The 18,179-nt window shown below is 39.2% G+C and overlaps 1 protein-coding gene across 3 annotated transcripts in view; it reads left to right on the forward strand.

Moving 5' to 3' along the window:
• Positions 1-18,179, forward strand: part of DISP1 (dispatched RND transporter family member 1) — an 87,896-nt gene that overhangs the window by 4,590 nt on the left and 65,127 nt on the right. For 2 of the 3 annotated variants that reach the window (XM_084515561.1, XM_084515560.1), the window contains exon 2: positions 8,688-8,831. The exons of the other annotated variant lie outside the window; for it this stretch is intronic. The gene's annotated coding sequence lies outside the window, so the exon portion shown is untranslated. The remainder of the gene's footprint in view (positions 1-8,687; positions 8,832-18,179) is intronic. 3 annotated transcript variants of the gene reach the window in all.

The following is an 18,179-nucleotide window of genomic DNA, read 5'->3' on the forward strand; positions in this document are numbered from 1 at the left end:
TTGCGGGTGCTTGATGCCTACAGATGGAAATGAAGATAAGTTCACTCCGAAGATAGTGAAGACTTAAAGTGAGCCCAAAAATCCTAAGATTTTTTTTCACATTTCTGTTGTCTGAAAGCAGTTACTTTGCTCAGCAATGTGGCTGATGGGAGCCATTTCTGAAGGTAAAAATAGTTAATGTCGAAACACCCATGTTGGGCAACAGTTTTTGGAGTTGAACGAGAACTTGGCGAAGTGTGTTACCTTTGGGTGGAAGGAAGGAGGGTGATTTTGAGAACTAAGAGTAATTAAAGATTCTTGTGGTTACGATGTTTTGAGCTTAGAAAACTTCATAGTGCTGTGTCACATAATTCGAATACGTAAGTTAAAATATTTTAATATGTATGCTGTTTAAAACAATTATTTAAAGCTGAAGGGAGTTTTTCTTCTTGGAATAAACTTTACCCTAGTCTGAAACATGTGTTCTCACTTATTGTCAATAGTTTCTTTTAATACCATAAAAAAACCTCCAGCAGGTATTGCAAGAATTCAGTAACTTAATCTGAACTCTTTGAAGTTAAATCATGTGAACTGTATGTCATGCTGATACCCTTATAAAAACATAATAGAATTAAGAGCAATTAAAAGTAGAATTATTAACGTAGGTTAGAAGTCACTTTTATAAAAGTGAAGTCTGAGGCCCTAAAAAATACAAGTTTTGTAGACCTGAATTAGTTGTCATGTAAGTTTTTGACAGTGAAAGTGTACAGTGGGTGGGAGAAAAAAGGAGGGTTTGCATCAAGGGAAACAGTATAGTGTTAGCAAATACATCATTGGGTGATGTTTATACATAAAGGCTGGTGAAGAAGGCAGTGTAGTGGTCAGCCAGGCCCTGTAACTCTCTTTCCAGGACTACTGCTGACCGGCTGCATCAGTGAGCTGTCTTTCTCTGCTTAATCTGCTGGGAGGCAAAGCCAGTTTAAGATCCCTGTGAACGCAGGACTTTGGCAACTTGTTCTCTGTCTGAAAGTGGTAGAGATGGCATCAGTGGGAAAACAATTACTCGCTTTGTGAGTAGTGCTGCCGAGTTATGACTAAGTATATTGATTTGCCTAGCCAACACAAACTCCAGACAGATTTTTTTTTCCTGTGGCCTTTCCACAAGAGGGTCACGTGGCTGTTTGTTATTGCCTTCAATGCTAAGCTGTACAAACCTAAGTGCTTTATGGTGAAACAGAGGGGTTTTAAAACATTTTTTTGGAAACAGATTTTCATTACCGAAGTGTAAAGAAGGTGAATGGTTGTACAGACTTGGTCCTCAACTTTTTAAAATCTCTTACTTTGCAGAAGCTCTACCTTCTGTCGCAGCTTTACTGATAATGTATGCATACAGAGATTATTGACTTTCAGAAATAAATGAACTTTTCTCTTTATCTACACAGGAGAGGCCAGCTTCTGTTTGCTTGCGTCAAACATTATTTTTATTGAATTGGCGTCTTTTCCTCTAACACCCAAAGGCTATTTGAATATATTGTTCTAAGTTCCTTGCTGTGTTCCAAACTTAGGCTGCTAAATCTGTGAAGAACATAACTTGAAGCTGTAATAGTGGGATTATGAGATTCTGAGGCTTCTTCCTATTTTTGAGGCCTGCCAAAAATTGAACTTCAGCTTGTCTACCTTACCTTTCAGTATTGCCCTCCCTTTGAGAGAAGTGATAGGCAGTCACTACCTTAGTGTCAGAGCTTCTGAGTTGAAATGTAGCAAACTGGAAATAGTGGGTCTGAATGAGAGCCCAAAGCGAATATGCCATTTTGTGCTTCAAGGCTTAAAGCAAGCTTTTTTTGTGAATGCTGTTAAGAGAATATTCTGTGTTATCTCCTTTGCCTTCCCTGGGAGTATGTATTTGTATTTTTGTTACAGACTTTCTGCGTTGTTACAGCTCTAACTAATCAGAATGACCAGGGCAGAGTAGAAAACAAATAATAGTAAGCAAAAAGACTGAACAAAGTAAATATTTATGTTGGTAGTTCTTAATAAGAAGTATTCATTTATGTATGAGCTGCTGCTGGATAGTCTCTGGCAATTGCCTCTTTAGTGTGATAAAACATGGGCAAAAGGCAGCACCTGTGTTTATTAGAGGGGGCGGGACAGGTTGGGTGATGGAACTGATTCAGCCACTTTGTGCCATTGCATAAGTTCTTCTTTCTCACTGCTATCTTGTATTTCGGTGATCTTAAGACTTGTGTAGACTAGCTTGCTGGGTCTCTTATCTATAATTTGAAAGTCAGGTAGTTGTAGATACGGCTGCCACGTGCAACAGCTGCGCTCTTACTGCGGGTAGTGCTCTGGGTTGTGATGACAGCGCTTGTTGGGAAGTACAAATCAGAAACTTCTGCAATAGCATGCATCCCAGAAGTGTGGTCTTGCTTCCTTCTATGCAGATTCTTGATGCTGAGAGGCTCATGGCTGAAGACCACACAATTTTCTAAGATGGCAAAAAATTACCTGCTTTGGTTATCTTTATCGTTCACAAGTTGAATGAACTCTACACGTGGTCAGATGTACACAAGAGTGATCAGTGCGGCTTAACCAGAACAAGAGGCAGAACCATGTCATTTAGTGTTCGTGAACTACTTAGTGACCAGTCAGATCACTTCTGTCTAACATAAGGCTTTGTTTTCCCAGTTTACCACACTGGACTATTGATAACTTGAATATAAGATGGTGCTGGATGTTTACTGTTAAATTAGGGAGCAGACAACCAATAGCAGAGCTGAGTGGTGCAAGTATTTGAAGAAATGATTTGTTTGCAACCTTTTTGGAAAAGGTTAGCTTGGGTGAACTATTTCTTTCATCCAAAAAAAATACATTTATCATGTTTTCATGCTGTAATGGAAGTACAGATTTTTTCACTATAAACTTGATTAAGAGCACATGTTGGCTGAGGTCATAGCTCTGACACAGAGGTAAAGACAAGTTAATTTTAAAATCAAGATTAAAAGGTCAATGTGGTTAAATTATAGAGATGCATGATACAAAGGCATTATTCTCTACAACACCTCAAACTAAGCTATTTACACTCGTGTGCTGTGTCTTCAGGAAGTGTTCTTCTATGGGCTGTCTCTATCTGTTTGCCGTATTTGGTACCCAGGACATCATCTTCAGTGTACTGCAGTTCAAGGGCACGAGGCAGTGTACTTCTAGAACAGTTTATTTCATGGCACGAGCAATAAGGAAGCAGCCTGCTGTAAGCTTACTGGGGTAAACTGCAATTATACCTTTCTCCAGAAACAGAAGTATGAAATTTCCTCAGATAAGGAAAATAGTGAAAAACACTTACAAAAGTGCTTATCTGAAAAGGGGGAGAAATTCAGCCAAGGTTATTTTGCTTCACCTGGCTCTCAGCTTCAGAGACGTATTAGTTTCCATATAGACAGGTGGAATTCCTTCCAGAGGGGTGGGATAAAGAAAAAAAGAAAAAGTACCTGCATCGAAGGAGATGGCCAAGAACTGCCAGGGAATGGGAGACTATTTGTGAAAACACTGAAATAAATATTAACTATTTTATAAGCTTTTTTTTTTGAGGGGGTATGGGGAGTACAAAGGCGGTAAATGAATATAAATGTGGATTTTTCTCAAAACCAAATTGTCAAGCAGTCAAATCTCCTTCCCTAATATGCTATCAAATCTTGTAGCTTTGGGAGAAACTAATGTGTTTTTAGTTTAATGAGGCTATTCTAATGATATTACCTACACGAAAAAGCAGGGAGGTGTTTCTCTAAGTACTGTGAAGTTGGTGGAAAACTTTCAATAGTTCCATAGATCAATGTCAGCCCAGAAGGTTGTCTAGACTAAACGGCCTCTGCAGGGTTCTGTCACCAATTTTGACTTAAGTGAAAAGTTAAGGCTTTTATAGCTTTAGCAGCAGATGATGCCAAGCTGGGGGTCTCTGCCTGTGTATTGGAAAACATTTAGGGTTCATAATGATTTGAAGAAGCTTGAAAAGTAGTCTGGGGAGGAATATGCCTTTCAGATAAAACGGAGAACCTTGAATCTTGTCCTTATTGATGATCTCCATACAACTAGACAGTGGAAGAATGAGTTCTATGCAAAGGGTCTGGGGAATGTTGCAATTAAACTGGATGTGATTCTGTGACCATAAATGTTTCAAGTAAAGCCAGGTATACTGTAATACGTAAGCAGGGTAACTATAAATGATGTGACAGTTCTTCACTCGGAGTTGAGGCATTTTACCTCAGAAAAAGCTAGTTTGTTCTCTTTACTTGCTTCTATACTCTAGAAGTAGTCTTGAAAAATATTTTTTGTTTTAAAAAAATTAGAACAGTTTCTTTTCTATAACAGGAGGCTATAGGAAAAAGTTGTGTTCAACTGAGATATTAAAAAAAAAAAAAAAGTATTCACTATAGTCATTGTGAAGATTTGAACCATCAGTAATGGGTTTAAACTGCAACAAAGATGTGTAAATGGATACTAGAAAAAAAGTGAATCATTGGAACAGATTGGTACGGGAGGCTATGTTATTTCCATTTGTAAAGTGCCTTTCAAGGCATGGATTAACTATGTCTAGACCATGCTTTTCTAATCCCATTTTGAGAGCATGGATTAGCTGATTTATTGAACTTTTTTCCAACCTTTATTTTATAGCCCTAGAAAATCCTGGCTAGTTTCTAGAAAGCTGGGCCATACAAATTAAAAAGGTATCCAAGCGGTTAATAGCACTGGGTCTGTATTAATCATTTTCTTATTTTGTGCTAATGCGTCTTGCTATCAAAATAGCACATCTGTACTCCCTCATTTCTACTCCCTACCCTTCAAAGAAAGTAATATTGCATAATGGGGAAAATACGTTTATGTATCTTCTGGCTCATTTCCACTTAATGACTGTAAATATCAAATTGATATGCTGAGTGCGTGTACCTGTGGCTACAGACTTCCAGAAAAATGTCTTCAACTTCATACAGAATTTTGGGGATAAGGCAGAAATTACACTCTTCAAACCCTATAGTAAGTTTGATCCCAAACTCAGATTTCAGACTGCATTACTCAGTTAAAATCGAGATATAAAACAAAAAACATTCCCTCATTAGCAGATGCCAGCCTTTATCTTGCATGTGCTTCTTCTTAGAATTAGCAATTACGGTGCACAAATAAGGGGCAGTGCAGCCTGGCACCAGAAATTGGGGCATAGGAGACAGAGCTGTCAGCATCGGCATCTTCATCTTAGATACGGCGTTGAATTATGATTTGCTGAAGGGCATGTTTAATTCCTGGCCCTGCTTTCCACGCAAAGAATGTAGTGCTCTAAGGATTAATTTTTCTCTGTAGCTACAGGTATGAAAATTCTTCAGATACATATCTCTTTGCATTAAAAGCTAGTATGTAAGCTCAAAGGTTTTTTCGTTCTTGGATTCTTAAGTTGTTTGAATTCGTCCGTTATGGTGTTTTTGGGTTAAAGAAGAACTAGTTAAAATTCTAGTAGCTTAAAAATATCCATCACAGTAGAGTTACTGTTCATATTTCCCCTAATCTTTGTATATGGAAAATGCTGCCTGTTTTCTCCTTTCGCTCTGTTCTTCCCCACTACTGCTAAAGATAGCTCCTTTCTCAAAGAGTTCAACTGTATGTTAGTGGCTTGATTTCGTTCAAGATTTATAAGGGTATAGAAAGCTTACAGAATGTAAGTCTTATTGGAATCCCAGTTCTATTATATTGCCTAGCCTTCTTTGGTTGTATCTGTATGAACTGATGCCACTTGTAGCAAGAAAAAAAAAACAAAAATTTCCTATGTCTTTTTTTTTTTTTTAAATTTGAACTTCGTTAAGAGGCTTGGGGACGTGCTGGTATGACTTAATGCTACTTAGACAAACCAGTAGTGTTGAAGAAAGAGAGGGTGTGGGGGGTCTTTAGGGCAATGAAATAGCTTTCTAAAACTGGTAGCATCAGACTGAAATCCCTGTGGGCTTCTTTCTGCAGGTGTGGGTTTTAAGTTAGGTCTCCGCTGACATTTGCATTCAAATTTATTATTACAGTGTCACCCTACGGGGTTTATAATTCCTTCAGTGTATTGTGTGTGAAAGAACTGGCATCATTTTTTAAAAGGTTATGTTGAAGTCTGGTTTCCACAGCACAGGTTGCCATGGATATGTCAGGATCTTAATGTTTGTTTACAGAGGAATGAAGGGGAGAAGGTTTGTGCTAGCTGTTCTCAAATTAGTGTTCTGCGTCTGAATGATGCCGTTCTCACTGGGAGTTAACTGGATGGTGAACGTAAGTTCTGTCTACTTGAAAAATAGATTAAGTTCACTCTGGAATGAGTTAATGCAGAGAGGTCCACGTGTGTATCTTCATTTTGTACTAGCTTTTTTGTTGTCCAGGTGTGTGTCTAGGTTGCTTCTTTGCTCTGCAGTAAAATAAGCATAGTCGTGTGTCCTGTGGTACTTTGGAGGCATGTCAATTAGTATTTAAATAAGTAGACAACGTATGTGCAGAGCCCAGGAACTAAGGAATGCAGCGTTGCCACTGCAAAACCTGCAGGGCTTTATGCATCTTCATGAAGCAAGGGAAGGCCTAAGTCTTCCTGTGATCTGGGAAAAGGGGCTGGTGACTTCTGCCTGGCTAACAGCTGGCATAACAAGAGAATTGAACCATAAATCTGCTGCATACGTAGATTAAATGCCTGGGAGAGCCTTCTTGCATAACACAACACTCAAAGTATGTTTCGGGTCTATTCTTTGCCTTTTAAACCATCTGCTTAGCTTCTTCCTAACTCTCACTTTACTTTTCTCCTCTTCCAAAATAAGTATGACAAAGACGAATGTGTTCATGCAAGCACTCAGGTCTTGATTCAGAGACTGGTGTGCTGACTTTCAAGCCCATGCAAACTACCTGCACAGCCTGCCAGACCCTGCTATTACGTACCCACCAAGAAAAGTGCGTGTTTAACAAAGGAGCCAAATAGTAACTCGCTCATCTCCCAGGTCACGCTGGAAGAGACGTAGGGAGAAATGTTTGAAAGCTGAAGGAAATAAACCTCATCTTTGTTATAGTGAAGATACGAGTAGACTAAATACTGCTAATGTCTTATTCTAAGCTGTACAGTCCTTAAGGACAAGGCTAACAACTCCTACAGGACACATGGTTAGTTTCCTTGTCAGAAGAAGCTGGAAGAGAAGCCGAAAGTCAAGAGGCAACATAGTGGAAAAGAGTGAAAAGGTGAATGTCATGTGAAAAGTGAAAGAAGAATAAGGAAGAAAAACATATTAAAGAAGCAGCCCCATAAAAGATAGTTGACTGTGTTAATGAGGCAAATAATTAACTGCAGTTTTCTTGGTAAAATTGAGCCCTGTGTGCATGTCAAGATAAATGTATTGTTCTGGAACTCCACTGTTGTGATGGCTTTGTCCCATCCCTCTTTGTAGGCAAAGGAAAGTTTCTTTACAGGGAGAAGCTTGGACATGATCTCGTGTCACAAGCGTAGCACAGTGCTGGGTACCAGTTGCTTCCCACGCCTAGTGCAGTTCTTCTCTTAGCCAAATATCCAGTCACTAGTGCATGGGGAAAGCTTTATTTCACAGAGCAGCGAGGCAAAATGTAGTCCAGTTTTCTTGGACAAAGCTCAACTTCTTTGGGAAGACAGTGAATATGAATTGGAAGAGCCCTTATTAGACGTATAGGATTAAATGAAGGTACTAGAGTAATTATTGGAATTACTGAGAAATGCAGTTTCCCGGATTTGCATTTTCATTCAAGTTCACTCAATTCAGCAAGATGTTTTAAAATAGGAGATTTTTGCTTTGTGCAGTCCATGCTTATTTCATGATACTAAGCTGTAGCTCAGCAATACCAACTATCTGCTGCTGATCATCAGTGACCAAATGCTCTTGGGTTGGTCTGCTTCTCTGGCTGTTCCATTTCAAGCCGCTGTTCAATTTCAAGCCTCTTCTCCAAGTAGATTTCTAGATAAGTGTCTTTTTTTTTTTTTTTTTTTTTGGATCATCCTATGTGTCTGTCTTTGATACTTGGAAATAGTGCTATGGTGAGAAAAGCCACTTGGGCTAGTGACAGGGGAAGAAAACCCCAAGAGCTATGTACATCTGTTGGATTACCTCATTTTGCATCAGTCCTCTTGGCCAGACCCAACAGCTGGCTCGCTTCCAAAGCCAATGCTACCAGCCATCAGGATCCTTTCCAGCCTTGAGAAGAGAAGACTGAGAGGGGATCTTATTGATGTTTACAAATACCTTAAGTGTGGGAGACAGAGGGATTTGGCCAACCTCTTTTCAGTGGTTTATGGGGACAGGACAAGGGGCAATGGCCACAAAGTGGAGCCCAGGAAGTTCTGCACCAACATGCAAAAGAACTTCTTCACGGTGAGGGTGACAGAGCACTGGGACAGGCTGCCCAGGGAGGTTGTGGAGTCTCCTTCTCTGGAGATATTCAAGGCCCGTCTGGACGCCTACCTGGGCAGCCTGCTCTGAGGAACCTGCTTTGGCAGGGGGTTGGACCCGATGATCTCTTGAGATCCCTTCCAACCCCTACAGTTCTGTGATTCTGTGATTATGAATGTTCATGGAGCAAAGCCTATGAAATGCTTTCAGATTTCCTTTAATGTGTGGTGAGAAGCCTCAGATGCACAGTCAAGCAAAAAATATGAAATGCTAACTCAGTGTTTGTTTCTTATTGCAAAGGGGTGACAGCTCCTGTGACGGTGTCGATATGAAGGAGGTTGAGCAGCCACCGTGTTCCTAAGCTGGACTTCTCTCCGTATTACCACCGTTGGGCAGCTCAAGTGATACGACACTTTAAACCAACTACTGAGGGAGATAAAAGAGGTAAAAGGAGAATGACAAATCTATGGAAACTATTGAGTTTTGCTTCACTGGGGAAGACTTAATTGTTACCCTTTTTTCCCTTCTTACATTGTGTTCACAAATTTCTCATGTGAAAAATAGGTTTTTTCTATGAGGCATAAAATTCAGTGTGAAAATTGTGAATTTGAGACTTCATTCTTCAATATTGTTGATGCTCAGTAATCTGCTTTTGATGCAATTATTTTACTACAGAAATGGATGAATGTGGATAGCTGTTCAGTACATTTTTTTTTGAGAAGTTGGTCCCAAAGAATAGGCTAAGATTAAAACTTCAGTTCCAAGTTTCCTGTCTGTGGAGAGAGGGTGTGACAGCCTTCTGGAAGCTGGGGTAGGGCGCCGGGAGGCGGGTGTTCCTTCTAAGGATGCATTGTAATGCCTCATATTTAGCAAGAGACTGTCGTTCCTCAATTCAACCTTGCAGTTAAACTTTTATTTCTTTTCCCAGATGCTTTGGGCTCTTTAGCTGTTGTCATTAATTGTGTGATTGAATGGCTTGAGTGGTAAATCAATGGCACATGTAAATATCTTGAGATGCTGATGATGGTCAATAGTGTTGTCATTGAATTTTTTTTCTGCATTTTTCAGGCCTTTTGAAAAATACTTGTCAGCCTGTGTTGGTTTGGTTCTAACAGAGCTTTGGTATTGTTTGCTTTGGACAGAATTTTGTACAAAGTATTCTAAAGTGAATTTGCGGGGGAAAGGTTGCCAAAGCATCAGTTTGTTATCAATTGTGAAGCCTGTATTAAAACAATGTAACTTGTTGGCCTAACTATAGAGGGTAGAGATTAAACCAGCAGCAGAATGTCATGACTCAGAGGTGAAAGGTTTGTACAAAGCATTTTGTTTTGTGTTCTGCATTTCCCACCCAGAATATTCCTGTTTTATTCAATGTGTCATGTATATCAACATACAGATACACTTAGCAAAAGATTTCACTGCATTGAGTTTTACAGGCGAAGACTTTAGAAAATCTGTTATCATGTACCCTATTTGGACAGATCAATCCATGCAGTTGGCAAGAGCTATGCTGTAGTGTAGCATTAGCGTTGGGTCTTGAATCTGTTTGCAAATGGAACCTTGTAAACCTGTGGCTAAAATGCCCAGTTTGAGATGCACTGTAATTGAAGACTTTTTAGAGAAGAATCAAATTGAGACAATTAATTGGGTCTCCTTAATTAAATCTGTGGCTGAAACACTTTATAATTAAATCTTCTAAAAGTATTATCCGTATCACTGTACGATGTTGTGACTAATCTATTCAATTGGGTAAAGGAGGATTGATTCTCTTGAGCCAAGTCCCTAGACCGTTAAGCTAGCTAAAATAAATTTAGACATTTGGTTTTCATTAGCGTTGTAACTGAAACAAAAACATTCTAATGACTGATCCCAGAGTATTTTGAAGTTTGTGCAACTTTGCTGGGAAGGTATTTAAACTGTAGTATCAGTTGCAAGTTGGCCACATGCCAGTTTGTCAAAGCCCTTTCAGAGCAAGAGGTTGAATTTCCATAGTGTTATGGAACAGGAAAACTTGGAGAGGGGAGAAATAGCTACAGTAGAACTTGCCCTGGTGAAATGAAACTATTTACTAAAAGGAGGTAGTGATGCTATTCGTACTGTAATTAATACAGGTTGCTGCTTTTTTTTTTTTTTTTTTTTTTTTTTTTTTTTTTTTTTAAAAAAAAAAGGTGTCTCAGTTCTTTGGAATAGATATATAATTAAAAGTATCAAAGCTTAGATTTAATAAAAAAATGAGCTTGTGTGCTTTTTGGATGGGTTTTTAGTATCTTAAATATACAAAATGGGATTCCCTGATTTTAAGGGAAGTTAGATCTTGTAAGAGGCTTAAGTTCTGTCAAAAATACTTTTGGGAAGAATATTTGAGTAGGTCTTGGGACAGGATGGCAATAGTCTGATTAAAAAATTAGCATACAGACTTGGACCTTGACAAGTGAAATATTAATCTGTAGTTTTCTATTTATGGGAGAAGCTGGAGGTGATTGAAAGCATTGTAAAACTGATTGTTCTGTGTTGATCTGTTGATATAATATCCTATGAAAATCTGTTGGGGTTGTTGATAACCCCCAGTGTTTCAGGAGTCAGTCACTGGCATCCAGGAACTGCTTCATCAGTTTGGAATGAGATCCCCGTGGTTGGCACAGGGTGCCAGTCATGGTGTTTGCTGGAGTAATCTCAGGTTTTGTTGCTTGTGGATTTTTTTTCCTCTGTGTTACTTGGGGTTAAGTGGCAATTAGAATAAGACCAGCTGACATCACGCAGACCATGAGAAATTGATAGCTAGGGTAAATAGCACTTCTGGTGGCAACAACAAAAATTAATTGGGTAGAATTACTGAGTTGTCTGAACAGATGCAGATTCTGATGGGTTCATCTACACAATGTGACCTTAGTGAAATGATTTAGCCATAACTAAGTTTGCTGACAGAAATCCACCTATCATAAGCAGTGATCTGAGAGGGGCTGAAAGTTGGGATTTTCTTCCTGATTTTGCAAATATGTTAATACTTGATTTTTATATATTCACCTTGTAGTTTTAATGTTTTTATGTAGAATGGGTATAGCCAAGCTGAACTTAAATCAACTTATTGTAGGCTCTCTTGCAACTGTTATTTTGTTTCCTGTTCTGTTTCAACTTACAGTATTAGAAATACAATGCATATACAGTATATTGTGTACATGCAGTATACAGAATCCTTAGAAAACCAGTGTAACTTCTAGTAAGCTTTGAACAGAAGTATAGCATTTTACAACAAACTTCACATGGAGTAGTAAAGTGGCCCTCAGTTTTAGAGCAGACTGTTGGAAACACATCATGGAAGTCACGAATGCCTGAATTAAAGATCTTTACAAATGTGAAATAATGCAGAGTTTCTGCTCTTCTGGCAAGGGTCTGATAGTCGGTCTGGTCTTTCCTTTCTTCCATATTCTGTCTCTGGGATGCGTATTTGTCTTGTGGCTTTACTATTGGGATGCTGTAGCTGAATTAGCCGCTCTGTTAAAGCTTGTAAGGAATAGCCACAATTCTGAAATTAAATTAAATGAATGGTCTGTTTCTTGTATGTGCAGCACTAAAAACATTATGTACTTCTGCCTTCACATTCTGTGCATGGAAACAATGGAACAGATGCAAATGCACGTATATTTAGTAACATTAGCTACAGGTTAGAAAACCGATAACATATGAATATTTATTTCAGTTATTTAGCTCGGCCACATAGTAATAAAAATCTTGACCTCTGTTATGATCTTGTGCTCAGGTTATCTACTGAGGCTAAACTAGAGATGCTTTGCCTGGGCAAATCTAGTAGATGTAGTAGTACTGCTCTGTTTTTGGTAGTACTAGGTGTATATTGTTCAGCACATGAGAAGAATTTGAATACCAAAGGATTAGATAGTTTTTCATAATTCAGAGTGAGAAAAAAAACTTAATGTTGTGATTATGAAATTCAGGAAAGTTGTATGTGATATGGTACTTTGAAATCAGCCAGATCTCGTTTTTCATAGCTTCTCCCATTCTAATAGTCAGTAGAGAATTTTGAAGAATTATTATTTCTAAGAGATGAAATTTAGAAGTTAAATTCTTGAGAAGAGTTAGTTGGTATTTATTACTGTTTTGGCAGGACCATAATCTGGGTAGTAAAAATAAATATGGACTAGATGCTGGTACTAGCATGAAGAGACATGAAATCTACCCTAGGATATGAAGAGGTGTTCCCCTTCGCTATGCCACTTTATTCACTTCGTTGTTCTAATGTTCTGGTAGTTTGAGTGGAGTTAGCAGAGGAGTGAGCATTAATAGTGGTAGGTAGGCAGAATGGAAATTCTGATTTTAGAAAGGCCTGTTGAAATGTCACGTATGTTTAGGAGGAATAACGCTCTTGAAAGCACAGAGGAGCAGAATGAATTGGAAGAGTGCAAAGTTGAAAAGCTGAAGAAAGAGCAAGTTTAGGAAGAACAAAGTATATGGATGTCTGAGGAGAAGTAGTGAGAGAAAATAAGATAGGTCCTCAATAGAGGCACTTAACGGGTATAGAAATGGCTGTGTTGAGTTCAACTTGTTCCGTCCGGCTGTTGTCAGCAGCTTCAGCTGCTGCAGGAGGTTCTGTGCTGGGTGCTTGGGGGAATCTGTTTGCTGGGGCAGTTTTGCCCTAATGACTTGGGAGGGCGTTCATCCTGGATAAATCTAGCTGTTTGAAAGGTTAAGTACACAGTTAGTGCTAGTCATCCAGGCACCCTTTATAATAAATGGAGGACTTAGAACTTTAAAATGTCCTGTTCAAAGACTGTTAAGACAGATGTTTCAGCAAGCAGTTAAACTCTCTCTTACTGTTTGGGGGCGAAGCAGTACCTTGCAGCAAAGTCAATGTGGGACAGCCTCATCTCTGCACCAGCTCTGGGATGCATCAGATCCACCTTTGATTCAGTTCAAGCTTGCCAACCAGGAAGAAACATAACCTAGGATGTGCATGTGAAGGGCAAAATCTTCTGTGATCTTTGCCAATAGAAGCAACTCAGTTCGGGGGCAGAAGCTGCTAGGACTGGTGGAGCAGGAATGAGGTTGGAATCTTATCATGAGGGATCTTATCACTTTAGAGAGGGTGAAGTTATTTGTTAGGAGTTGAGCCAGAGACATGAAAAGCTTAACATATTACACATCAGATTCTCTCTCCTCTGGTAGTCTCTGTTGGCATTAACAGTATGAGCAGATAAACGTTCTTGTGTTTCATAACAATTTGTAGTGCACTAAATCTTCCTGTAGTCCATGTATATTATTGTGTAGCAGTGAATTCTAAAAGCTGATTGATTTCAAAGGTATCAAGGTGCCACATACAGATTTTTTTGAATGTTCTGTTGCTTTTAGCAAACAACTTGCTTTGCTTCTGTTAGATTTCTCTCCACTGTTCGGCTGCAACTGGGAGCAATATTTCCTATTGACACTTGAGCATGGAGCTCCACTAAGAGCAATGACATCTGGCTGTAATAAGGCGTTGAACTCTTTCTCCTGCTTTGTGATTTCCACATGCTGAGTGTAGCTTGGTGGCTTCATCTAACTGCCCATAGGATTGTGAGGTAAGGGAAGAAAACAAAGGCCATGTATACAAACACAGGAGATGCAGGCAACTGAGGGGGAAATGATACAACGTGGGAATATAACATGCGATCTCATGAATGTGTGAGCTTTAACTCTTTGAGACAATGAGTACTGAAATTCCCCACTTTGAGTAGCTTCTTCTTGCGCTTGTTCTTGTCTACTTCTTGTCATGGCAAGTTCCATTTCTTTTCACAGTAAATTTTCTGTAGCTTCAGTGTCTTATGATATAGATTTGTTTCTCTTTTTCTTGTCTTCTGGGGAAGTATCTTAATCAGAAGGCAGAAGTGTGGTTTTACTAGGGAGGGTTGGGATGGAGGTTAGATGGAAATTCTGTGATTTGGAAGAAGCTTGCTGATTGTCAGAATAGAAGCAGAGATTTGGAAAAACGAAGTTGCAACACCAAGAACTTTGAGTTGAAGGACCTGAAAAATCAGTTAAAGATGAAGAGATCTCAGGTAGAGGTTGCTTTTTACAGCACAATTATTGCATCTCTAAGAGCTGTTCAAATGAGACATTTCAGTATCTAAAGAACTGAGTGTGGAGAAGTTGGTTGAAGTAGATTTAAAAGGCAATTATGTAAATAAAGTGTTACTTTTTAGGGCTACTGATTCTTTTCTTTCCATTGCTTTTAATTATTACCATACCTGATCGGGTAGTGACTTAGTTACAAAATAGAACAAATAAAAACTTTAAATATAGTGCATCCTACTGCAGAGGTGAAAACTCAGTGAATATCCTTGTCCCTTGGTGGATGGGATGGAAGTTTAGTGGGAGTTGTGGCTCATGAGGTTCTGTAACAGGGCAGGGAGTGCCGGTAAGGTTGCACCAGTGGTTAACTTAAACATTGATCTTGCCCTTGAAAGCAAATTAATATACATGACTCATGGATTTGTTTTCTTTTTTTCCCCTTTTGCTTCATTGCCTGGATGTGTAGCAGTTCCGTTTGTGGCTCTCCTGCTGCTTTCATCCCAGCCCAGTGAAAGGACAAGAGGCAACAAGCACAAATTGAAATACAGGAAATTCCATTTCAATGAAAGAAAAAATGTTATTACTGTGCATGTGAATGAACACTGGAATAGGTTGCTCAGAGAGGTCGTGTAGTCTTCACCCTAGGAGATGGCACTGCCCTGTCACGTGTTGGCTCTGAGCAGCCTGCTTGAGTTGGCCCTGCTGGTGTGGTTCTGCTGGATATTCAGCCAGGGGTCCCTCAACTTCTTAATTCTGCAGTTCTATGAAGCAAGTTCTTCCCCTACAGACTGTGGATGTGCACAGCAATGTGGAGCTTCAGAATGGCCATGTTTTGCTTGGAAATGTAGGAGGGCAGTATTTCAGGACTGTTATTGAAGTGTTATCCCCTTAATGATGTCTCCTCTTTACTTACACCAACTATTTCTACAAATGTACTTGCTTTATAATGCAGAAATTGCAGTTTTTGGAAGTATGGGATTATAAGTGGTGTGATTTATTTGGATATCAGAAAACTTGGCTGTATGGCTGCAAAGTTGATGTTGCAGAAGTAGGGCCCCTGCCATACTGGGGACTTAAATACAAGTAAATCATGGACTCCAAATGTGGAACTTTTCTCAAACAGTCAAAAAATAAACCTTCATCATAGTTAGGTGCTGATGGCTCAAATAACTTAAAAAGGCTGGAGAAGCAATTTCCCGTAGTGAAACTGTCCATCCTGTGGCAGTTGTATGCTTTTCTCTGAAGAATAATCTGTTTCCTCATTGCTGAGGATTGAGGAAATCCATTATCTTGTGGGTTGATTCAGCACAATCGTTCCTGTATTTCAGTCACAAAAAAGGAAATGCCTATGGCTGTCTATCCAACTGTGTATGGTATTGTAGTTTCATTACTTCATGAGCTGCAATACTTTTTATAATCTATAAATAAGTATGCTTTGGTACAATTGCTAATGGTTTCTCATTATTGATAGATGTTGGAGAGAAGTATGTAATCTATGTCCTGATTTGTAACTTCTGTGAATGTACATGTGCATGTATAAAACATGCAAAGCTAACCATGTCTCAAATCCTCAAGGAAAAAAGACTTCTGGCTCGTCTTCTGAAGGAAGGAGATTCTTAGTTTTCTGTTTCTTACTGAACGTTCACTTTAAGAGGTCCACTGCTGCCATTGATGACATTGGATTCCAGAAACAATTCCTTAACATGATTAACCTGAGACATTAAACAGAGATTAAGCTTAAATCTTCTGAAGCATTCTTGGTTCGTGGAAAGTAGAGCAAATCATCAGACTGTGAAATAGCAATTGGTCTGCCTCCTAGTTTTAAACTGGGAGTGGGAGTGTTGGAATGCCAGACTTCTTCATCCCACCCACCCCCCAACTTTTCTGTTGCTTCTTGACACTTTGTACTGCACTTTTTCAAGGAAAGGTCATGAGTAGGAACATAGTCTTCTACTGTTCCTGTGTGCTCAGATTAAAGTCCCTCTACAAGGGAAGGGGGGAAAGAGAGGAGTGATAAACTGCTTTCCCTATTTCCATTACCTCATCCTTCCACCTCCTTGTTCTTTCAATATTAGCCAGTGCTGCAGACAGGACTCTTTTCAACTACTCTTTTAGTGACCTGGTTGGCAAATTACATTGTTCATTGGTTCCTTGCATGGAACATATTTTTTTGTGTGCTGTAAAACAAAACGTGCACTTATAATGCATTATTTAACAATTATGGGACAAAGTGGTAATTGCATAAATCTTAACTTCTTAAAGTTGGGGGGAGCAACAAAACATGTCACTACTTGCGTTTACTTTCTACCTTGCCTGGCTTTGCTGAAGTCTGTAAGAGAATATCCAGCCTAGAGAACAGAGCAGAGTTTCTCAAATGTGCCTCAGCTCTGTGATATTAGTGTCAGCAGCTGCTTTGCTTCCATCTGTACTTAAATGCAGGAAGAGATACCCGATTGAACAGGCAGCATTCTCTTTTTTTGTGGTGTACATGATGCTAGCATATGTTTGAAGTTTGGAAATCTGCAGAGTATAGCATACTTTGTCCGAAGCTCATCGAACAAAATACAACTGAAATGTGTTAAAAACAAACAAAAAAGCCAAATAAACACCTCCCTGAATCTTTTTGATGTATATTGGAGACATGACCTATTTGGTCATCCATCAAAGACTTCCTGTTGTAGAAGACGGGTATATTTTCTATGTATTCCATCCTACAAACGAAATATTGCCTTCTCTCTAGATCTCTTGAGATGGAGCCAGACCTTTTGGCTTGTACTTCCAGTTCTGACATTGCACCTAGAATTGTTTTGCAACTGGCTGATGTCATCTTAGGCAAAGGCTCAATTCGCTGAGCCTTCACACCTCAGTCCCCAAAATATATTTTCATGTGAGTCTGTAAGAGTGGATGTTGGGATGTAGTTGCTATAAATTCAGAGCTGCATGTTAGTTTAAACAAGCAAAAAATCCATTTTGGGATTAAGGTAAGTGAACTTCCATTTCTCCTTCTAAAATTCCAGATCGTTTGTAAAGGACTGGAACCCCTGTTTGCCAAAATAGTGGTCAGTTGCCCTACTCCTTAGGTTGGTTAATAGTTTGCAGCATCAGCTAACTTCAGCTTCTCTAATACTGTCATTTTGTCATCAGATTGAGGACAAACAATGGTGCAAGCCTAACTTCTGCACCAGACAAACTGGATAAAATTAATATCTTGATGGTTTAGCTTTTGTGGAGAGAAGTTGACTTACAAATCTTTAGTGGGGAGGCAGTGGGCATGAAGGAGGACTTTATTAGGAATGATCAACATTCATGGTAGTATATGTACTGCACAGAAGAGTGTTTTCTCTTGGTTGTCTGCAGAAGCTTGGGGTTTTAGCAAACAAAATTAGCAAACAAAGGATCCAGGATGTTGGCATGCATGACGCGTCAACAGAAGTAGTTTGTATGATGTGAGCTGGAGATGCTAGACAAATGCTTGTGAATTTGAATGGGACTAGTTCAAGTGTGGTTACTGAAGGTAACCTAGAGAGAAAACAAACTGAATTTGCTGTGCCCTGCAGTCTGCACAGAAAGATTATGAGCCATGGCATAACTAATTTTTAAAACCATTCTACATGTAATTATGCTTAGGTATTTGGAGCTAACAGCGAAGTTCTGCTGTCTGTGTAGAAATATTTCTACACAGGCATAAATAATGTTAACTGAAAAATGAAAAGCAGGCCTGCTAGAATATTC

This window comes from Aythya ferina, assembly GCF_964211825.1.
Source record: "Aythya ferina genome assembly, chromosome: 3".
Classification (NCBI taxonomy): domain Eukaryota; kingdom Metazoa; phylum Chordata; class Aves; order Anseriformes; family Anatidae; genus Aythya; species Aythya ferina.